Source organism: Lepus europaeus, unplaced genomic scaffold (genome assembly GCF_033115175.1).
Source record: "Lepus europaeus isolate LE1 unplaced genomic scaffold, mLepTim1.pri SCAFFOLD_32, whole genome shotgun sequence".
Classification (NCBI taxonomy): Eukaryota; Metazoa; Chordata; class Mammalia; order Lagomorpha; family Leporidae; genus Lepus; species Lepus europaeus.
This window is the reverse complement of record NW_026909196.1, coordinates 6,833,351-6,856,370: the sequence shown is the minus strand read 5'-3', so window position 1 is coordinate 6,856,370 and position 23,020 is coordinate 6,833,351. Positions and strand designations below refer to the sequence as shown.

Genomic DNA, 23,020 nt, shown 5'->3' with positions numbered 1-23,020 from the left:
AACGGTACAAAATGAAATTTTCCCTGACAAAAATATTCAAAACAATAAATTCCATCGATAATATCCAGAAAACACAAACACAGCGGCTTTCACAATATTTTGAATTGAGTTAGCCAAAACACAACCGGATATTTCTGTTTACATCCAGTCATATCCAGACAAACTGGTGTGGAATTCGTATGCAATGCACCGAGAAAATCACAGTAAAAATGGTTTTGCCGAAAAGCAAAGTCTTTTAGTTAGGAAAGTGCATAAAATGTTATCTATACAAACAGAAATATCATGTTTGTTTGCCGCAGTTCCTCTAGCTTTCTCCCTAGAAAATACGAATGTGTAGAGCTGGTGTCTCCATGTGGAACCAATTACTGTATCCAAACTCAAAATAAAATGTTCCCCGATAAAAAACATTCAAAGCAATAAAGTCCGTTGATAATATCCAAATAAAAACACAAACACAGAGGCTGTAGCAATAGCTGGGATTGAGTTAGCCAAAACAAAACCGGATATTTGCAGTTTCATCCAGTCATATCCGGACAAACTGGTGTGGAATTCGTATGCAATGGACTGAGAAAATCAGAGTGAAAATGGTTTTGGAGAAAAGCAAAGTCTTTTCGTTACGCAAGTGCATAAAATGTCATCTATACGAATGTGTATAGCTGCTGTCTTCATGTGGAACCACTTAGTGATTCCAAGCACAAAATTAAATGTTCCCCGATAAAAAACTTTCAAAACAATAAAGTCCGTAGGATAATATCAGGAATACACAAACACAGAGGCTGTAGCAATGTCTGGGATTGAGTTAGCCAAACACAACCGGATACTTATGGTTTCATCCAGTCATATCTGGAAAAACTGTTGTGGAATGTATGCAATGGACTGAGAAAGTCAGAGTGAAAATGGTTTTGGAGAAAAGCAAAGTCTTTTCATTAGGCAAGTGCATAAAATGTCATCTATACGAATGTGTATAGCTGCTGTCTTCATGTGGAACCACTTAGTGATTCCAAGCACAAAATTAAATGTTCCCCGATAAAAAACTTTCAAAACAATAAAGTCCGTAGGATAATATCAGGAATACACAAACACAGAGGCTGTAGCAATGTCTGGGATTGAGTTAGCCAAACACAACCGGATATTTATGGTTTCATCCAGTCATATCTGGACAAACTGGTGTGGAATTCGTATGCAATGGACCCAGAACATCAAAGTAAAAATGATTTTGGAGAAAAGCAAAGTCTTTTCATTAGGCAAGTGCATAAAATGTCATCTATACAAACAGAAATATCATGTTTGTTTGCCGCAGTGCCTCTAGCTTTCTTCCTAGAAAATACGAATGTGTAGAGCTGGTGTCCCCATGATGAACCACTTAGTGTTTCAATGGTACAAAATTAAATGTTCCCTGATAAAAATATTCAAAATAATAAAGTCCATCGATAATATCCTGAAAACACAAACACAGAGGCTTTCATAATATTTCGGATTGAGTTAGCCGAAACACAACTGGATATTTCTGGTTTAATCCAGTCATATCCGGACAAAGTGGTGTGGAATTCGTATGCAATAGACCGAGAAAATCAGAGTAAAAATGGTTTTGGAGAAAAGCAAAGTCTTTTCATTAGGCAACTGCATAAAATGTCATCTATACAAACAGTAATATCTTGTTTTATTCCGCAGTTCCTCTAGATTTCTCCCTAGAAAATACAAATGTGTAGAGCTGGTGTCCCCATGATGAACCAATTAGTGTTTCAACGGTACAAAATTAAATCTTCCCTGATGAAAACATCCAAAACAATAAAGTCCATCACTAATATCTGGAAAACACAAACACAGAGGCTCTCACAATATTTTGGATTGAGTTAGCCAAAACACCACCGGATATTTCCCGTTACATCCAGTCATATCTGGACAAAGTGGTGTGGAATTCGTATGCAATATACCGAGAAAATCAGAGTAAAAATGGTTTTGGAGAAAAACAAAGTATTTTCGTTAGCCAAGTGCATAAAATGTCATCTATACAAACAGAAATATCATGTTTGTTTGCCACAGTTTCTCTAGCTTACTCGCTAGAAAATACAATATGTAGAGCTGGTGTCTCTATGTGGAACCATTAGTGAATCTAAGCTCAAAATAAAATATTCCCCCATAAAAAACATTCAAACTAATAAACTCCATTGATAATATCCAGAAAACACAAACACAGAGGCTGTATCAATATCTGGGATTGAGTTAGCCAAAACAAAGCCGTATATTTCCGGTTTCTTTTTTTTTGTTATTAAACTTTTATTTAATGAACATAAATTTCCAAAGTATAGCTTATGGGTGACAATGGCTTCCCCCCTCCCATAACTTCCCTCCCGCCCACAACCCTCCCCTTTCCCGCTCCCTTTTCCCTTCCATTCATGTAAAGATTCATTTTCAATTCTCTTTATATACAGAAGATCAGTTTAGTATATATTAGATAAAGATTTCAAGATTTTGCCCATATAGCAACATAAAGTGAAAAATCTACCATTGTATTACTAATTATAGCATTAAATAGCAATGTACAGCACATTAAAGACAGAGATCCCACATAATTTTTTTTCAAATCAATTAATTTTCTATGCCAATTCCATTTTAACACCGGGATTTTTTTTTCATTTCCAATTCCAGGGCTATGGAAGCCTTTAGAGTTCGCTGACTTTGATCTTATTCCGATAGGGTCAATGTCAAAGTGGAAGTTCTCTCCTCCCTTCAGAGAAGGGTACCTCCTTCTTTGATGGCCCCGTTCTTTCCACTGGGATCTCACTCACAGAGATCATTCATTTAGGTCTTTTTTTTCCATGATATCTTGGCTTTCCATGCCTGCTATACTCTCATGGGCTCTTCCGCCAGATCCGAATGCCTTGAGGGCTGATTCTGAGGCCAGAGTGTTGTTTAGGACATCTGCCATTCTATGAGTCTGCTGTGTATCCCGCTTCCCATGCTGGATCTTGCTCTCCCTTTTTGATTCTATCAGTTAGTATTAGCAGATACTTGTCTTGTTTGTGTGATCTCTTTGACTCTTAGACCTATCAGAGCTATCAATTGTGAGCTGAAATTGATCACTTGGACTAGTGCAATGGCATTGGTACATGCCATCTTGATGGGATTGTGTTGGAATCCCCTGGCACATTTCTAACTCCACCATTTGCGGCCAGTCCGATTGAGCATGTTCCAAATTGTTCATCTCCTCCCTCTCTTTTTCCACTCTTAGATTTAACAGGGATCACTTTTCAGTTAAAATTTAAACACCTAAGAATAATTGTGTGTTAATTACTGAGTTCAACCAATAGTACTAGAACAACAACAAAAACAACAAATACTAAAAAGGATAAAGTATTACATTGTACATCTAAAGTCAGGACAGGAGCTGATCAGTTCATTGTTGCTTATAGTGTCCATTTCACTTCAACAGGTTTCCCCGTTGGCGCTCAGTTGTCACCGATCAGGGAAAACAAATGATATTTGTCTCTTTGGGACTGGCTTAATTCACTCAGCATGATGTTTTCCAGATTGCTCCATCTTGTTGCAAATGACTGGGTTTCGTTGTTTCTTACTGCTGTATAGTATTCTATGGAGTACATGTCCCATAATTTCTTTATCCAGTCTACTGTTGATGGGCATTTGGGTTGGTTCCAGGTCTTAGCTATTGTGAATTGAGCTGCAATAAACATTAATGTGCAGATGGCTTTTTTATTAGCCAAATTAATTTCCTTTGGGTAAATTCCAAGGAGTGGGATGGCTGGGTTGTATGGTAGGGTTATGTGCAGGTTTCTGAGGAATCTCCAGACTGACTTCCATAGTGGCTTAACCAGTTTGCATTCCCACCAACAGTGGGTTAGTGTCCCTTTTTCCCCACATCCTCTCCAGCATCTGTTGTTGGTAGATTTCTGAATGTGAGCCATTCTCACCGGGGTGAGATGGAACCTCATTGTGGTTTTGATTTGCATTTCTCTGATTGCTAGTGATCTTGAACATTTTTTCATGTGTCTGTTGGCCATTTGGATTTCCTCTTTCGAAAAATGTCTCTTGAGGTCCTTGGCCCATCTCTTCAGTGGGTTGTTTGTTTTGTTGTTGTGGATTTTCTTGATTTCTTTGTAGATTCTGGTTATCAATCCTTTATCTGTAGTATAGTTTGCGAATATTTTCCCCCATTCTGTTGGTTGCCTCTTCACTTTCCTGACTGTTTCTTTTGAAGTACAGAAACTTCTCAATTTGATGCAATCCCAAATGTTAATTTTGGTTTTGACTGACTGTGCTGTTGGAGTATTTTCCAGGAAGTCTTTGCCCGTGCATATATCTTGCAGGGTTTCTCCAATGCTCTCTAATAATTTGATGGTTTCGGGTCGTAGATTTTAGTCTTTAATCCACGTTGAGTGAATTTTTGTGTAACGTGATAGGTATGGGTCTTGCTTCAAGCTTCTGCACGTGGATATCCAATTTTCCCAGCACCATTTATTGAATAGACTGTCCTTATTCCAGGGATTAGATTTGGATCTTTGGTAAACTATAAGTTGGCTGTAGATGTTTGGATTGATTTCTGGTGTTTCTATTCTGTTCCATTGGTCTATCCACCTGTTTCTGTACCAGTACCATGCTGTTTTGATAACAACTGCCCTGTAGTATGTTCTGAAATCAGGTATTGTGATGCCTCCAGCTTTGTTTTTGTTGTACAGGATTGCTTTGGCTATTCGAGGTCTTCTGTGTCTCCATATGAATTTCAGCATCATTTTTTCCAGATCTGAGAAGAAGGTCTTTGGGATCTTGATTGGTATTGCATTGAATGTATAAATTGCTTTTGGGAGAATAGACATTTTGATGATATTGATTCTTCCAATCCATGAGCATGGAAGATTTCTCCATTTTTTGGTATCCTCTTCTATTTCTTTCTGTAAGGTTTTGTAGTTTTCATTGTAGATATCTTTAACGTCTTTGGTTAAGTTTATTCCAAGGTATTTGATTGTTTTTGTAGCTATTGTGAATGGGATTCATTTTAGAAGTTCTTCCTCAGCCGTGGCATTGCCTGTGTATACAAAGGCTGTTGATTTTCGTGCATTGATTTTATATCCTGCTACTTTGCCAAACTCTTCAATGAGTTCCAGCAGTCTCTTAGTAGAGTTCTTTGGGTCCCCTAAGTAAAGAATCATATCATCTGCAAAGAGGGATAGTTTGAGTTCGTCCTTCCCGATTTGTATCCCTTTAATTTCTTTTTCTTGCCTAATAGCTCTGGCCAAAACTTCCAGAACTATATTGAATAGCAGTGGTGAGAGAGGGCATCCCTGTCTGGTACCAGATTTCAGTGGAAATGCTTCCAACTTTTCCCCATTCAATAGGATGTTGGCCGTGGGTTTTTCATATATTGCTTTGATTGTATTGAGGAATGTTCCTTCCATACCCAGTTTGCTTAGAGTTTTCATCATGAAAGGGTGTTGTATTTTATCAAATGCTTTCTCTGCATCTATTGAGAGAATCATATGGTTTTTCTTCTGCAGCCTGTTAATGTAGTGTATTACGTTGATTGTTTTGCGGACGTTGAACCATCCTTGCATACCAGGGATAAATCCCACTTGGTCTGGGTGGATGATCTTTCTGATGTGTTGTTGCATTCTATTGGCCAGAATTTTATTGAGTATTTTTGCATCTATGTTCATCAGGGATATTGGTCTGTAATTCTCTTTGAATGCTGCATCTTTTTCCGGCTTAGGAATTAAGGTGATGCTGGCTTCATAGAAAGAATTTGGGAGGATTCCCTCTTTTTCGATTGCTCTGAATAGTTTGAGAAGAATTGGAGTTAGTTCTTCTCTAAATGTCTGGTAGAACTCAGCAGTGAATCCATCTGGTCCTGGGCTTTTCTTTGTTGGGAGGGCCTTTATTACTGTTTCAATTTCTGTGTCAGTTATGGGTCTGTTTAGGTTTTCTATGTCTTCCTGGCTCAATTTAGGTAGGTTGTATGTGTCCAAGAATCTGTCCATTTCTGATAGATTTCCCTGTTTGCTGGCATACAAGTCCTTGTAGTAATTTCTGATGATTCTTTTTATTTCTGTGGTGTCTGTAGTTATATTTCCATTTTCATCTCTGATCCTATTGATTTGGGTCTTTTCTTTTTTTAGTTAGTTGAGCCAATGGGGTGTCAATTTTGTTTATTTTTTCAAAAAATCAGCTCCTCGTTTGGCTGATTTTTTGTAATGTTTTTTTGGATTCAATCCTGTTAATTTCTTCTCTGATTTTAATTATTTCTCTTCTCCTACTGGGTTTGGGTTTGGTTTGCTGCAGATTTTCTAGATCCTTGAGATGACTTGAAAGCTCATCTATTTGGTGCCTTTCCAATTACTTCATGTAGGCACCTATTGATATAAACTTTCCTCTTAACACTGCTTTTGTTGTATCCCATAGGTTTTGGTATGTTGTGCTGTTATCCTGATTTACTTCCAGAAAATTTTTGATTTCTCTTTTAATTTCTTCTATGACCCATTGTTCATTCAGGAGCATGTTGTTCAATCTCCATGTGTTTGCACGTGCTCTAGGGATTCCTGAGTTGCCAATTTCCAATTTCATTCCTTTGTGGTCTGAGAAGCTGCATGGTATGATTCTAATTCTTTTGAATTTGCTGAGACTTGCTTTATGGCCTAGTATGTGGTCAATCCTAGAGAAGGTTCCATATACTGCTGAGAAGAATGTAAATTCTTTATGTGTAGAATGAAAAGTTCTGCAGATATCTGTTAGATCCATTTGGGCTATAGTGTCATTTAAATCTGTTGTCTCCTTTTTGATCTTCTGTCCTGTTGATCTGTCTATCTCTGAGAGTGGAGTATTGATGTCCCCCAGTACTATTGTATTGGGGTCTAAGTCTCCCTTTAAGTCCATTAACAAGTCTTTTAAATAAGCTGGTGCCCTGTGATTAGGTGCCTATACATTGATAATTGTTATATCTTCCTGTTGAATGGATCCCTTAATCATTATATAGTGCCCTTCTTTTTCTCTCCTGACAGTTTTTGTGGTAAAGTTTATGTTGTCCGATATTAAGATGGCTACGCCCGCTCTTTTTTCATTTCTGTTGGAATGGTATATCTTTTTCCAGCCTTTCACTTTCAGCCTGTATGGATCATTGTTGGAAAGATGAGTTTCTTGTAAGCAGCAAAAAGATGGGTTTTGTTCCTTAACCCAATCAGCCAATCAGTGTCTTTTAACTGGACAGTTCAAGACATTAACATTCAATGTGACTATTGAGAAGGAGTAAATTTGCCCTGCCATTTGCCAAACATATTTTCTAACATATGGTTTGAGATTCCTGTGATCTTTTGCTGTGAGGTTTCCTTCCTTTTCCTTCTTTCATATTGGTTACCGTGTTTCTGTGTTTCTGTATGTAACACATCTTTAAGCATCTTTTGCAGGGCTGGACGAGTGGTGACAAATTATTTCAGTTTCTGTTTGCTGTGAAAGGTCTTTATTTCACCTTCATTCACAAATGAGAGCTTTGCAGGATATAATATTCTGGGCTGGCAGTTTTTCTCTCTTAGTACCTGGGCTATATCTCGCCATTCTCTCCTGGCTTGTAGGGTTTCTGATGAGAAGTCAGCTGTGAGTCTAATTGGAGATCCTCTGAGAGTAATCTGGCGTTTCTCTCTTGCACATTTTAGGATCTTTTCTTTGTGTTTCACTGTGGTGAGTTTGATTACGACGTGCCGTGGTGAGGATCTCTTTTGATCATGTTTATTAGGGGTTCTATGAGCTTCCTGTACTAGGATGTCTCTGTCCTTCTCCAAACCTGGGAAATTTTCTGCTAGTATCTCACTAAAAAGGCCTTCTAATCCTTTCTCCCTCTCCATGCCTTCACGAACTCCTAGAACCCAAATGTTGGGTTTTTTAATAGTATCCTGTAGATTCCTGACAGTATTTTTTAGATTTCTGATTTCTTCTTCTTTTCTTTGATTTGACTGTTTCCTTTCCTGTTCTCTGTCTTCTAATTCTGATATTCTCTTTTCTGCCTCACCCATTCTGTTTTTAAGGCTCTCTAATGTGTATGCCATTTGATCTATTGAGTTCTTCATTTCATTGTGGTTTTTTGTCACTATCTCAGTTTCCTGTTCCATTAGTTGTTTCATTTCATTTTGATTCCTCCTTAATATTTCATTTTCACGAGAGATTTTCTATCTTGTCCATTAAGGATTTCTGTAGTTCAAGAATTTGTTTTTGAGAACTTCTTAATGTTCTTATCAATTTTTTGTGATCTGCTTCTTGCATTTCCTCTATCTCTTCATCTTCATAATCTTGCATTGGCGTGCCTTGTTCACTTGAGGGCGTCATAGTGTCTTCCTTGCTCTTGTTACCTCAGCTTCTATGTTTGTTGTTTGGCATGTTGGAGATAATTTATGGTGTTTTTTTTTTTTTGCTGTGTTGTTTTTTTTCTCGCTATACTATTCCTCTAAGTGATCTGTCTGCTTTGTTGGAGCCTTCGGGGCTGTGATGGGTGTGGCCAGAGAGCTATGCTTGATTCTTCAGGTTTAAGGCTGTGTAAAGAGACACTCTCCCAGATTGCTCACTCACTTGCTCCTTGCTGGCTCGCTCTCTCTCTTTTTGTTTTTTTGACTCAGTTGGGAGTGGAGTTGAGGGTAGTTGAAATCTGGCCTCTGTGAGTATTCGTTTGATCTACCCCTGGGACCACACAAAGAGTTTATGCAGCCCTCAATGTGTTCTGGAGTTTCGCTAAAGTTACTGAGTTTGGCTGCGCTTTACGTATGTAACATTGCGGTGCTCTTTGTTTTGCTTGGTGAGTGAAGGGAGAGGCCTCTGCCCCCCCCCAATGTCTCGGGTTTCTGAGGTCTTTGTCTTACCCCCCTCCGGTTCCCGCGCTGGTGAGATTCTGTGGCTCTGGCTCGTCTCCCGCTGCTCGGCTCGTCTTGGTTGGTTTTCCACGCGGTGGGCTCCCTGTAAGTCCTCTGTTCCACATCCACTAGATCCGGAAGTGTTTCCTCTGCAGTTTTTTTCTTGAGTCTTTTCCTGAGGCTACAGTAATTCCACTTTTATGAAACTTTATTTTCCCAAACTAAGGCGCACGTCCTCACTATCCGCCATCTTGGCTCCACCCCCTCAAGTGATTTTTTTTCACTTTAAAGACTTTTTACAGTGAATTTGTCTGTAAGTATTTTCTTGTAATTTTTGATATCATATGAAAGTACTTGTTTTAGTACATCAGTTCTTAGTAATTTTATCCTTGATTCTGAGATTGACAAATCTTCTCAGAAAATTATTTTCTGAAAACAGGTGGAAAAAAAGTCATTTATACAACATATAGAATTTTACTATAATTACTTGATGTTTAATGCAGCTCACTTTTATAAAGTCTTCTGTTCTCCCTGAGTCCTACCTGATTCTTTAAAAGATATATTTATTGAACATTTTTTCCATCCACTGGATTACTCCCCAGATGGCTGCAATGGCCAGGGATAGGCAAGGCCAAAGGCAGGAGCTGGGAACTCCATCTGGGTCTCCTGTGTAGGAGAAAGCAGCCCAACACTTGGGCCATCTTCTGCTGCTTTCCCAGGAGATTTAGCAGGGAGCAGGATTGCAAGCAGACAGGACTTGAGCAGGCTATTATATGGGGTGCTTAACCCACTGCATGACAAGGCCTACCCCTAGACCTCCCTGATTTTTAAAGAAGGCTTCTGACTATTCAAGATGTTAATACAAAGTTTTCTCCTCATATTAAGTCTCTGACATACAGTAAGTTGATCCCTTCTAGTTTTTGGACATATATGCATAAGATTTCAACCCACTTGGACAAAGAATTGATCAAATATATGCATTTAATAGACTACAGCTGTAAGAGCTCAACAGACTACAAACTTAATGCATGGGAAAAAAGAAAACCAACTTGTAAAGATGTAAAATGGAGAATCCAGTTCCATGCTCAAGCTTCTTTCACTGTGCATTCTACCATGTTTGTTATGTAGCACCATTTATCCATCTTCATGACATGAGTTCCCCCACTCTCTGTTACCTAATAACACTTGAACTAATTCAGGACTTCCCAAATTCTTTACACATTAGTTTTCTCTCTGGTGTGCATCCTGGTGCGATGTATTCTGAGAGCTGCCTTATGGACAAAGGCTTTCCCACATCTGTCACATTCATAAGCTTTCTCTCCTGTGTGATTTCTCTGGTTTATTCTGAGAGTTGAATTTTGAGCAAAAGCTTTCCTGCATTCATACAGTCATAAGGTTTCTCCCCTGTGTGAATTCTCTGGTGTGCACTAAGGTGTGAATTCTGGAAGAATGTTTTTCCACAATCGCTACATTCATAGGACTTTACACCTGTGTGAATTCGCTGATGTACTCTGAGTGTTGAATTATGGGCAAATGTTTTTCCAAATATAGTACACTCATAGGGTTTCTCCCCTGTGTGAATTCTTTGATGTGCACTAATATATGACTTTTCTGAGAAAGTTTTGCCACATTGATTACATTTGTAGGTTTTCTCCCCTCTGCGAGTTCTCAGATGCGCTGAGATGTGATGTCTTTGAGAAAGTCTTTCCACATTCATTACATTCATACAGTTTCTCCCCTGTGTGAATTCTGTGATGTCCCCTGAGGGCCAAATTATCTGTTCAAGTTTTCCCACAGACATTACATTCATAGGGTTTCTCCCCTGAATGAATTCTCTGATGTGCACAAAGGTATATTCTTTGGGAGAAACTTTCCCCACATGCATTACATTCATAGGGTTTCTGCCCTTTGTGAATTCTTTGATGCACTATGAGAGCAGACTTACAGACACAAGTTTTCCCACATATGTTACATTCATAAGGTTTTTTCCCCCTGCATGAATTCTCTCATGTCCAGTGAGGTATGACTTCTGTGAGAAAGTTTTCCCACACTTTAATTACATTTACAGGGTTTCTCCCCTGTGTGAATTCTTTGATGTGTGTCTTCTGGGAAAATGTTTTTCCACATTCACCACATTCATAGAGTTTCTCTCTAGTGTGAATTTTCTGATGTGCTCTGAGGGTTGAATTATGTGCAAATGTTTTCTCACAGTCATTACATTCATAGGGCTTCTGTCCTGTGTGTTTTCACTGATGTACTCTTAGGGCTGAATTGTGGGCAAAAGTTTTCTCACAGCTATTGCATTCATAAGGCTTCTCACCTGTGTGAGTTCTCAGATGTGCTCTGAAGGCTGAATTATATGTAAAAGATCTCCCACACTCATTACATTTGTATGGTTTCTCCTCTGTGTGAATTCTTTGATGTGCTCTAAGTACAGAAATATGGTCAAAAGGTCTCCCACATTCATTACACTCAAAGGGTTTCTCTCCAGTGTGAATTCTCTGATGTGCTCCGAGGACTGGCCCAGGCTGAAGCCAAGGGCCTAGAACTCAACTCAGGTCTGCCATAAAGGAAGCAGAGACTCAACTACTTGAGGCATCACTTGGTGCTTCCCAGGTATACATGAGTAGGAGGCTGGAATCAGAAGCAGTCTCTAATATGGTCTGCTATGTCAAATGCTTACTCCCTAGTAAGAATTTTTAACAAGGGCAGAATATGTGGTCTACAAACAATCTTACACCTGTGAACAAATCAACTGGAATCTGAAATGAGAGAAACAGTATCATTTATCATAGCACCAAAGCCTTGGTATAGTATACTGAAAACCACAAGACATTAATGAAAGAAATCCTAAATAAGTGGGAGGTATATTTTGTTTATGGACTGGGAAACTAAATTCTAAATTCTAAGATGACAATTCTCCTTAATTTCATTTATAAATTCAACATAGTCCCTTAAAATGCTTCAATACTTGTTTTGTGAGGATTAAAAAGGTCATTTTAAAATCAATAAAGAAGATAAGAAAACTGCCTAATTCCAAAACCTAATTCTAATTAATAAGTTAATCAAGATTATAGTTTAAGGATAGATATGTAGATGATTCCTTTTTTGTCTGTCATCTATTTTTTGTTTTTTATTCTTTTTTGAGCACATTTACTGATTTGAAATTCAGAATTACAAGGAAAGGGGGAGAGACAGAGAAAGAGACATGTTCCATCTGCTGGCTCACTCCCCAGATGTTTTCAGTGGTGACGGCTGGGCCAGGTGGAAGCTCAGAGCCAGGAGGTTCATCTGGGTTTCCCACCTGGATGGGTAGCAGAGGCTCAAACACTTGGGCCATCTTCCACTGCTTTTCCCAAGCTATCAGTAGGGAGTTGGTTTGGAAGAGGAGCAGCTGAGAAATGAACCAGCACCTGTATGGGATGCCAGTGTTGCAGGTGGTGGCTTTTACTGCTGCACAACAATGTCAGCTCATTTTTTATTCTAAGAACATTCTGTTTCTCAGTTTACAATGTAATAATTTCTGATTCTACTTCCAAAGTCTTCTGTTTTCATCAATGTACTTTTATTACTGTTCCTGCTTAATCAATGCTCACTAATTTAGCTGCATTTGAAGGTTTCTAATTTGCAGTTACATTTATAATTTCTTAAGTATTACATAAATTTGGTTTTGATTTCCTTTTATACAATGTTTAAAAGATAACTTAGAAAATTATTTATGTGTTTTTGTTTACTCAATTATTAATTTCTAGATTTTACAAACTATGTTCAAGTAATATTTGTGGTGATTCTCTCTTTAAAATTTATATTTTCAATATTGTATGATTATTTTGTAGGAACTTGAAAGGTTTGTTTTTTGCAGATGGCATACAATGGAATGTATGGTCCACTTTAATAAAAATGTCACTAATACCTTCTGTAGGGGTGTTTATTTAATGTTCAGGTGAGACAGAGTTATGAGTTCCTTATTTGAGGAGACAGTATGAGTTCCTAATTCTACTGAGTTTTAGGTCGTTAGAATTCCATTATTTTTTTTTATTTATTAAACTTTTATTTAATGAATACAAATTTCCAAAGTACAGCTTATGGGTTACAATGGCTTCCCCCCTCCCATAACTTCCCTCCCACTGGCAACCCTCCCCTGTCCAGCTCCCTCTCCCCTTCCATTCACATCAAGATTCACTTTCAATTCTCTTTATATAAAGAAGATCAGTTTAGTATATATTAGGTAAAGATTTCAACAGTTTGCTCCCATATAGCAACACAAAATTTAAAAAATACTGTTGGAGTACTAGTTATAGCATTAAATAACAGTGTGCAGCACATTAAAGACAGAGATCCTACATAATTTTTTTAATTAATTAATTTTATATGCCATTTCCAATTTAACACCAGTTTTTTTTTTTCATTCCAATTCTCTTTCCATTATTTTATGAACACTGACATACTTTTCGGTTTAGTCATTAAAATACTTAAAGGTTTTCTATAATCTGTGCTCTTGAGCTAAAAGGGACTCTTTTCATTTAATGCACTTATTCCCTAAGTTAAAATCTTAATAACAGGACATGAGTCCTAAATTATTTTATTAATTCAACATCTTTCATTACAATTTTTCTAAGTCACTTATTTAGAGATATTGTTTTCAACTAATCCAATTATTTGCATTGACTGGAAGATAGACTTGATGTAAATTATGTCAACCTTTATGTTATGCCCTTTATTTATATTTCTCCATAACAAAAATGTTCCGTAAGTATGCTTTATTCCTAATAATTCTGATAATTTTACTTTCTTTTAATAAATAATTTAAAAATGTAACTTGAAAATTCCCAAGATTGCTTAATAGCATAGACAAAGGCTAATATGCATATAAAAAGGTCACTGCTGTCCTAAGTGATCAGGTAGATTTTTTTTTGACAGGCAGAGTTAGACAGTGAGAGAGAGAGAGACAGAGAAAAAGGTCTTCCTTCCGTTGGTTCACTCCCCAAATGGCCATTACGGCCAATGTGCTGCGCTGATCCGAGCCAGGAGCCAGGTGCTTCCTCCTGGTCTCCCATGCAGGTGCAGGGCCCAAGCACTTGGGCCATCCTCCACTGCCTTCCTGGGCCATAGCAGAGAGCTGGACTGGAAGAGGAGCAACCAGGACAGAATCTGGCGCCCCAACCGGGACTAGAACCCAGGGTGCCAGTGTCGCAGGCAGAGGACTAGCCAAGTGAGCCATGGCACTGGCTGATCCAGTAGATTTTTATGGACTGAACTATGTCTCCTCCCCAATTTCATGTTATTGCCCTAACCCTCATGTGTAATGAGGAAGTATGGTTTTAAATGAGGTCATAAGCGTGGGGCTTTATCTTACAGGACAGGAGTTCTTGTAAGTAAAGGAAGAAACACTAGGATATTCTTTCTCTTCAACTGCATGTGCATAAGGAAAAGGCCATATGAAGGCACAGTCTGAAGGTGACTGTAGAATTGAAAAAGAGGCCTGGGGCTGGTGCTATGGTACAGTAGGTTAATCCTCCACCTGCAGCATCAGCATCCCATATGGGCGCCGGATCTAGTCCCAGCTGCTCCTCTTCTGATCCAGCTCCCTGCTATGGCCTGGAAAAGCAGTGGGAGATGGCCCAAGCACTTGGGCCCTTGCACCTACATGGGAAACCTGGAGGAAGATCCTGGTTCTTGGCTTTGGATTGGCTCAGCTCTGGCCATTGCAGCCCCTTGGGGAGTGAACCAATGGATGGAGGACCTTCCTCTCTGTCTCTCCCTCTCACCATCTGTAACTCTGCCTCTCAAATATATAAATAAAATCTTTCAAAAAGAAAAGAAAAAGAGAGGCCTTATCAGAAATCAACCTACTGGCACCTTAATCTTGGAATTTCAGCCTATACAACTGTAAGAAATACATTTTTGTTGTTTAAGCCACTCAGCTTATGGTATTTTATTATGAAAGCTCCAGCAGACTAACAGAAATATAAATCAAAACCACAAGGGGACCACTTCATATCCATAAGAATGGTTAGAATAAAATCTCCTACTATGGTGAGGATGTGTATAAATCAGAAAAATTAGGTCCTCAAAGATATAAGCAAAGAGGTGCTGTATCACCCAGCAGTTTCATCCTAAGTATATACTTAAGAAAAATAAAAACATATATCCATATAGAAACATGTAAATGAATGTTTATATCAGCTTTATTCACAACAGCCCAAAGGCAAATCACTAATGAATAGGCAAACAAAATGTGGTATGTCCATACAGTGTTATATTATCTGGCCACAAAAGGATGAAGTACTGATACATATCAATCTTGTAAACTAAGCAAAAGAAACCAGTAATAAATGATCAAATGTTATATAATTCCATTTATATGAAATGTCCAGAATAGGCAAATGTAGAGACAGAAGGACATTAGTAATTGCTTAGGACCAGAGAGGCTAGGGGTTAGAAGGGTGATAACTGAAAGATACAGGTTTCTTTCGGAAGTGATGAAAATTGACTGTGGTGATGTTTGTATAAATTTGTGCATATGCCAAGTCACTGAACTTTGCACTTTAAATAAGGAAGTATATGATACATGCATTATATTTCAATAACTATTTCAATAATTAAAAAAATAAACTAACAAAAGTGTTCTTCTAAGGTCAAACAACCCCAGATCTCTTTCTGTCAGTGTTCACTCACCTGGTTCCTGCTGGTTTAGCAATTTGTCCTCCAAGGACCACAGCTTTTCACCTTGTTCCAATTTGAATATCACATCAGGTTTGGTAACACAATATCCTATAAACAGAATAATTGAGAATATATATAGATGAGATTCATGGGCTTTTGGGATTCTGAAGATTCAAAAACATGGCAAAGTTTTCAATGGGATAAAACCATCATTTTTGTCTCTTAACCTTAGACCTCTTAATTCAAAGCCAGTACAATATTCATCTCTATAAGGGCCCATATGTCATGATAATTTTTAAAAAGGATGTATATTGGGGCCAACATTGTGGCATAGCAGGTTAAGCTGTCGCTTAAAGTGCTGGCATCCCATATGGGTACTAGAACTAGTCCTGGCTGCTCCACTTCTGATACAGCTCTGTGTTAATGTGCCTGGAAAAGTGCTTAGGCCCCTGCACACATGTGTGATGCTAGGACAAAGATCTTGACTCCTGGCTTTGCACTGGCCCAGCCCTGGCCTTTGTGGCCATTTTAGGAGTGAATCAGCAGATGGAAGACTTCTTGCTCTCTGCCTCTGCCTCTCCCTCTCTCCAATTTTACCTTTCGAATAAATAAATAATATTTTTTAAAAAAAGTTAACAGAAAAAGAAAGGATATATATTCTACAAGGAGACACGTAATAAGGTCTGCTTACCTACTGAGACGAGATGGCTGTAGGTGTCCAGCATGAAATCTCTGTACAGGGTCTTCTGAGCAGGGTTCATTTTATGCCATTCTTCCTGACTGAAGTCCACACTCACATCCTCAAATGACACCAATCCCTGTGACAACAAATTTATTTCAAACATTTAGAATTAGAAATCTTTGAAAAATCACTACTTTTCCTATGTACTCTTTTTTTTTGACAGGCAGAGTTAGACAGTGAGAGAGAGAGAGAGGGAGGGAGAAAGGTCTTCCTTTACCGTTGGTTCACCCTCCAATGGCTGCTGAGGCCGGCGCATCTCGCTTATCCGAAGCCAGGAGCCAGGTGCTTCTCCTGGTCTCCCATGCGGGTGCAGGGCCCAAGGACTTGGGCCATCCTCCAAGGCCTTCCCGGGCCATAGCAGAGAGCTGGCCTGGAAGAGGGGCAACCGGGATAGAATCCGGCGCCCCAACCGGGACTAGAACCTGGTGTGCTGGTACCGCAAGGTGGAGGATTAGCCTGTTAAGCCACGGTGCTGGCCTAGTTCTGCTTCTAATCCAGCTCCCTACTAATGTGCCTGGAAAAGCACTAGATGATGGCCCACATACTTGGTTGGACTCTTGCCACCGACACGGGAGACTCAGTCTGAGGCTCCTGGCTTCAGCCTGGCCTATCCCTGGCTGTAGCGGCCATTTGAGAGAGTGAACCAGTGAACGGAAGATCTCTTTCTCTCTTTGTCTCTCCCTTTCTCTTTGTCACCCTGCCTTTTAAGTAAATAAAATATGTTTTAAAGTAGGATGACATTTTACATTTTTTTTAAAAAAAAGTTTTAGTGAGACAGAACTGTTCATGTGGAAACATTAAGATTCTCTGGAAAATAAGGCAGAATTGCCAGGAAACATTATTTCAGAATGCAGAAGGAAGCTCTAGGATGAGGACAGAATTTGAGAATCATTGCCCATCTGGGTGGAAATTGAAGTTATTAGAGACAGAAACTTCCTTGAACACAAGGGGATTGAGAAAAGAAAAGTAGCAAAACACCATTCAAGGAATCATGAATATTAAAGACGCTGGAAGAAAAAATTACAAGCCACAAATTAAAGAAAAATTCTATGAAAACTAGTAGACTTGGAAACTGATAAAAGGAAAAGATTCCAGATGACTTCAGGGGTGGATGTTGTGGTCCATCAGGTTAAGCCGCTACTTAGGATGCCTACACTCCATACTGGAGTTCAGGTTTGAGTGCTGGGTATTCTGCTTCTGATCCAGCTTCCTGCTAATGCACCTAGAAGAGAGAAGACAATGGCTCAAGCACTTGGGTCCCTGCCATCCATGTGGGCAACCAGGATGGAGTTCCTGGCTCCTGGCTGTTGCAACCATTTGAGGAATGAACCAGTGGATGGAAGATTCTGTCTTTCATAAAGAGATAAATAGCCTCTTTTTTCAATTTTTAATTTATCAGAACCCAGCAAGAGATGATTTCCATCAACTTAACACTAAATTAGGGCAAAAAAATACATCAAGAAAACCTGAAAGCTTAAGGCAGAAGTAAAACATAAAAACAGTATGTCTAAAACAGATTGTAGAATGTTCATTCACATAGGGTAGTTGTTGTCGCATAGGAGATTAAGCAATCCTCTGTGACACTGGCATCCCATATGGGTGCCAGTAAGTGTCCCAGCTGCTCTACTTCTGATCCAGGCCCCTGACACCCATATGGGAGACCTAGAAGAAGCTCTTGGCTTTGGCCTGGCCCAGCCCCAGTGGTTGTGGCCAAATGGGGAGTGAACAGATGGAAGATCTTTCTCTGCCTCCTCCATCTCTAACTCTGCTTTTCAAATAAACAAATATTTTTAAAAGATTCACATAGTTAATACGGTCAAAAATATTATCAATTAGTCTGGGATTTCTCCAGTTATGAAATATCTAGGCTGCTGGTGCTGGTGTTGTAGTGTAGTAAAGCTGCCACCTGTGACACCAGCACCCACATGGCCACCAATTCAACCCCCTGGCAGCAGCTCTAGCTCCAATCTAACTCCTTGCTAATGGTCTGTGAAATGCAACATAAGAGGGCTCACGTACTTGGGCCCTTGACAGCCAAATGGTAGTGCAGGATGAAGCTCCTGGCTCCTAGCTTTAGCCTGGCTCAGCCTTGCTCTGGCCATTGTGGCCATTTGGGGAGTGAACCAGTAAATGGAAGACCTCTCTCTCTCTCTGTCTCTTCCATTCTCTCTGTAACTCTGCCTTTCAAATAAATAAATAAAACTTAAAAAAATTCTTAGTTGTTAATTGAAGAAATTTTGCTATGTAATAGCTACCATACAACCAAATGGTTTTTATGACAAAGCAACTAAGGTAATTTCATGATTTTCTTTTGTACAGATTTTACAAAATTAAATAGAAAGAAGTACAACTAGGAGTATTTTTAGATTCATCTCCTCACACTAAGGCCCAAAAGATGTATGTCACTTCCCTTTAATTACATTTAAAAAATTCTGTGAACCATAATACTTCTTAAATATGGCCTGATTCTAATTACGATAAAGTCATGGATTGTTTGACAATGTGGGAAAAACAGTAGATTATTGCATCTTTTCATGGTCATTAATTAATTTGAAGCTGAAGTTTAAGAATTGGAGCACCTCAGCAAGTGAATGACCTATCTCTTAGCCACTGTTAGTCTGAATTTTGACTGAAATATTAGTACTAGGGGGAAATGCATTTCATGTTGTTTGTGTGCAATTAACAGTCATCCTTCTGAAAAACAGGGTTGACAATCTTAAATTTCTATTTATGATTAAAACTTTTTGTTTTAGGAGGTGGGATAAGATTTTTAAAATGATTTAAATCAGAGAACAGGGATTAGCTAGCTTATACATTTTATTAAATAGAGTTAAATAAAAGGCAAATACATTTAAATAATTTTGTAAGTCTAACAAATATGAGCTTTATGTGTTCTTAACTAACATATTAATGACAATGATTCATTTTTGTTATAAATTTTAAGCTATTTTAATAAAATAGTAGGGGACCTCACTGTACTTACATTTATTTGTGCATTTATAAAAACATGCTAAAATTCTTTATGTAGTACTTCTGAAAAAGTCTAGTCATAAAAGATCACTAAAATGATCAGAAAAGCTTTGAAATCCTGATTGCAGATTCATTTCAAAGTAGATTTAGCCCCTTTCAGGATCTGACATTTCAATCACAAATATCTTCACCAGTCTGAACTATGAAAATATAAAAAAATTAGCTAGTGATGGCCATAGTGAAGCAGTACTGGTGTTACTTGAGGAAAAAATAAAAACTGAAAATACATATGAATCCTGCATTCCACAAGTTCAAGAACCAAGTAAGATATAAGATATAACTCATAAATAGTGTCATGTCTTAGCAGGCCCCAACTGAAAACTTATTTGCCAAAACACATTAGCACTCATGTAAAATAACAGGAGTAGGGAGGGAATTTTGTACACATGTTGTCCAGTGTTTATTTTCCATTTCCCCTTTTTTATGTAATTATTATAGGTATAACTCCTTGAAGATCATGAAATAAGGGATAGATATAGAACATCTGTTGGGCTAACAATACATTACTACATAAAAAGTTTTCAACTGAGTAACTGTTCTCACTCTGATTAAACTATGTGAAACATAAAATGTACAACAATTTTTCCTTGCTTGTCTACTTGTGAAAAGAATTATTGGGCTCAATAAAATGTGAAAAACACAGTAGTTTGCTTTAAATGCAAAGATTAACTGTTTTGGCTCAACCGTAACATAACAAATAAAGTGTCTACTTAGAGAATATAATAGGAAAAGGTTCACATATATACATGGATATATTGATTCATTAAAATATTCCTTAAATCTATCTCAATGTATCTTTACAACCCATAGAACTGATCTTTATTTAAGAAAAAGTAAACATGATGGAGTACAAATTTCATTTTACAGTACTTTATGTTTTTTTTAAGTTTTTCCTTAGGATTGAAAGGACATCATTGAAATGCTGCTTTTCACAGTTTGCAAAGTCCACCTGAAGCTCTCATTCTTCATTGTTTTGCTTCAATTTATGGAAGACACCAAATTTATCCTTGGAAGTCTGTTTAGTACAGCTGTTAGAATTCTGGGTTCACTCTCCAAGTTTGGGCCTCTAGTTAAATGCTGAAGAATGTTAGAAGGGTTCTGTTTTGAGTACCAAGGTTTGCATTGTGGTTCACCTGTGCATCTTCAGCCAAATTTGTGGACAGAGGTTGTCTACTTGGAAGATGGGAAATTGTTTGATGAGTTCCATGTTCAGAAACTGAAATAGAAGTCCTCTTTAAAGCAGTGGGAAGATCATCACTAGGTCATTCTCTTCTATTCCAGCCATCCCACATCACCACCTCTTTGATTTGTTCTTTCCCATATGTAGTATAACTTGGGGGTTCTTCATTCTCAGCTACTTTTGGAATATTTTTAGCTACTACATGATCATTCACACCTGATTATTCTCCATCATTTGCTTGAACTTTGTGAGTCTCTTGATTTTGTTGAAAAAATTGGTCTGCTAATTTTTCTTCATATCATGCTCTTAATTCCTTGACCTGCTGTCCACACTGAAAAGTCTCATATGCTAACCACTGCACAAGGAAAGTACTTTTCTGTCTGTAGTGCTGAAGCTGATCTTCTTGTGGAAGAAACTCCTGATTAAGCTCAACAAGTTACCCCTTTAAATGATGTAGGTCTGCTACCTGATATGAAATGCTGTTCTGTAGTTTAACCTTGTCATCTTCGCATCTCTTCCCCAGACCCTCCCAGCCAGTAGGTTGCTGGTGAGGTGACCATAATTTGGCCCCTCTGGTACATCTGTTTCTTATGCCTGCCCACCAAGAGCAAGAGATATTCAGATATACTTCTTCAGATGCCTGCGGGCCATCTCTGTGCACTGAACCTGGCCCTGCGGCTCCATCTCCTTCTCTGGAAGCAAGATGTGTCAGGAAGAAGTGCTCTAGTAGTAAAGGCCAGGAAAACAATCACTACCAGAAGCACCAGCAGCATAAAGGAGGGCGGACAGCCAGCCCTTGGGTTGGCCTCAAAACCCAGCATGGGGTCAAACTGGGCTGTACCCTAAGGCTTCACAGCAATTTGCAAGCAGAAGCTCAGGTCTCTGAGAAAATTCTCTGTCCCACATATCAGTGAAAAATTTACAATAATTATAGAATCAACTTTTTCAGAACACATGAAGCTAACTAAAGGCCTGTACAATCTATGGAACATATATACACCAGAAAAATAGCTACTCAAAATGGTCAAAGTGCCTCAATGGCATTTTAAATTGTCCTATACCCATCCCTCTCTCTCCAACTGCATGGTAGCTTTGAAAAACCACACTGTGAAATAAGTCAACTGGGTTATGGTTCTGTCAAAGCTTTAGCCCCAGAACACTGTCATTATCTGACGTGGATGATGGTTCTTTGGAGGACTTTACCTATAAGACTATTTGAACTAATCAGAGCTCACTTGGTATGAAGAGGCCCATTCCTTAGAGGCATTTGTTCAAAACATTTAAAGGTAATTGTTTAACTGAGCAACCAGCAACCTGAGGTGGTGGATAACAAAAAACAGCTCATCAAAAACTAAAAGGGGCCGGTGCCGTGGCTTAACAGGCTAATCCTCCACCTTGCAGCACCGGCACACAGGGTTCTAGTCCCGGTTGGGGCACTGGATTCTATCCCAGTTGCCCCTCTTCCAGGCCAGTTCTCTGCTATGGCCCGGGAAGGCAGTGGAGGATGGCCCAAGTCCTTGGGCCCTGCACCCACATGAGAGACCAGGAAAAGCACCTGGCTCCTGGCTTCGGATCAGCACGATGCGCCGGCTGCAGCGGCCATTGGAGGGTGAACCAATGGCGAAAAGGAAGACCTTTCTCTCTGTCTCTCTATCCACTCTGCCTGTCCAAAAAAAAAAAAACTAAAAGGAAAATCTGAGGAGTGAGATATTCATAAAGGTTCTGAATAGTTCTGATACACTCCTGAGACTGTAGATGGCCACCTAAATGAACAGCACTGAACATAACGCCCAGAGCTGTCAGCTTGCTCAGGAAAGATGTGAGAAAGCTTGAAGCTGTCACCTCTGGGTGACCTCAAGGTTTGAAGTAAGCAGGAAATCAAGGCCAGCAAAGTAGTAAATTGCCTGGATGACTGCTGAAGGAATGCCCAACTTGCAGAAAGCCCCCTAACATAGACTAGGAGACTTACTGGTTCAAGCATTTCAGGAAATTTCTATAGAGACTTCAGCTACTAAAAATAACAAGAAATATAGGTTCTACAGAGTTAGTTTTAAAAATTATTCAACAACAACCTTTCTGGTCAATGAGGATACTGTTACAGTTGGAAAAGGGAAATAAAGTCAGGCATTGTGGCACAACAGGTTACATCGCAACCTGCGATGCCAGCATCCCATATAAGAGTAACAGTTTGAGTCCTGGTTGCTTCATTTTCAATCCAGCTCCCTGCTAATACAGCTGGGAAAGAGGATAGCCTAAGCACTTGGGCCCCTGCCACCCACATGGGAGACCTGGATAGAATTCTTGGCTCCTGGCCTTGATCTAGCCCACCTGGGCATTGCAGTCATTTGGAGAGTGAACCAGCAGAAGGAAGATCTCTTCTCTCTGTCTCTCCTTCTCTCTGTCTTGCTGTCTTTCAAATAAATAAAATAAATCTAAGAAAATTAAAAAGAATAAATAAGTTCTGATATTCTGTTGCACAGTATGGTGACTATAGCCACATGATTTTATTTAAAATATCTAGTTTGCAACAAAAATTATTTTAAAAGTAAATAAGTAATTATA

At 38.8% G+C, this 23,020-nt stretch overlaps 2 pseudogenes; both read right to left on the bottom strand.

Moving 5' to 3' along the window:
- LOC133754925 (zinc finger protein 658B-like) overlaps positions 1–16,267 on the bottom strand; it is a 97,614-nt pseudogene extending 81,347 nt beyond the window's left edge.
- A 3,882-nt stretch (positions 16,268–20,149) lies between these two features.
- LOC133754924 (protein GOLM2-like) lies at positions 20,150–21,279 on the bottom strand (annotated as a pseudogene).
- Positions 21,280–23,020: the final 1,741 nt, after the last annotated feature.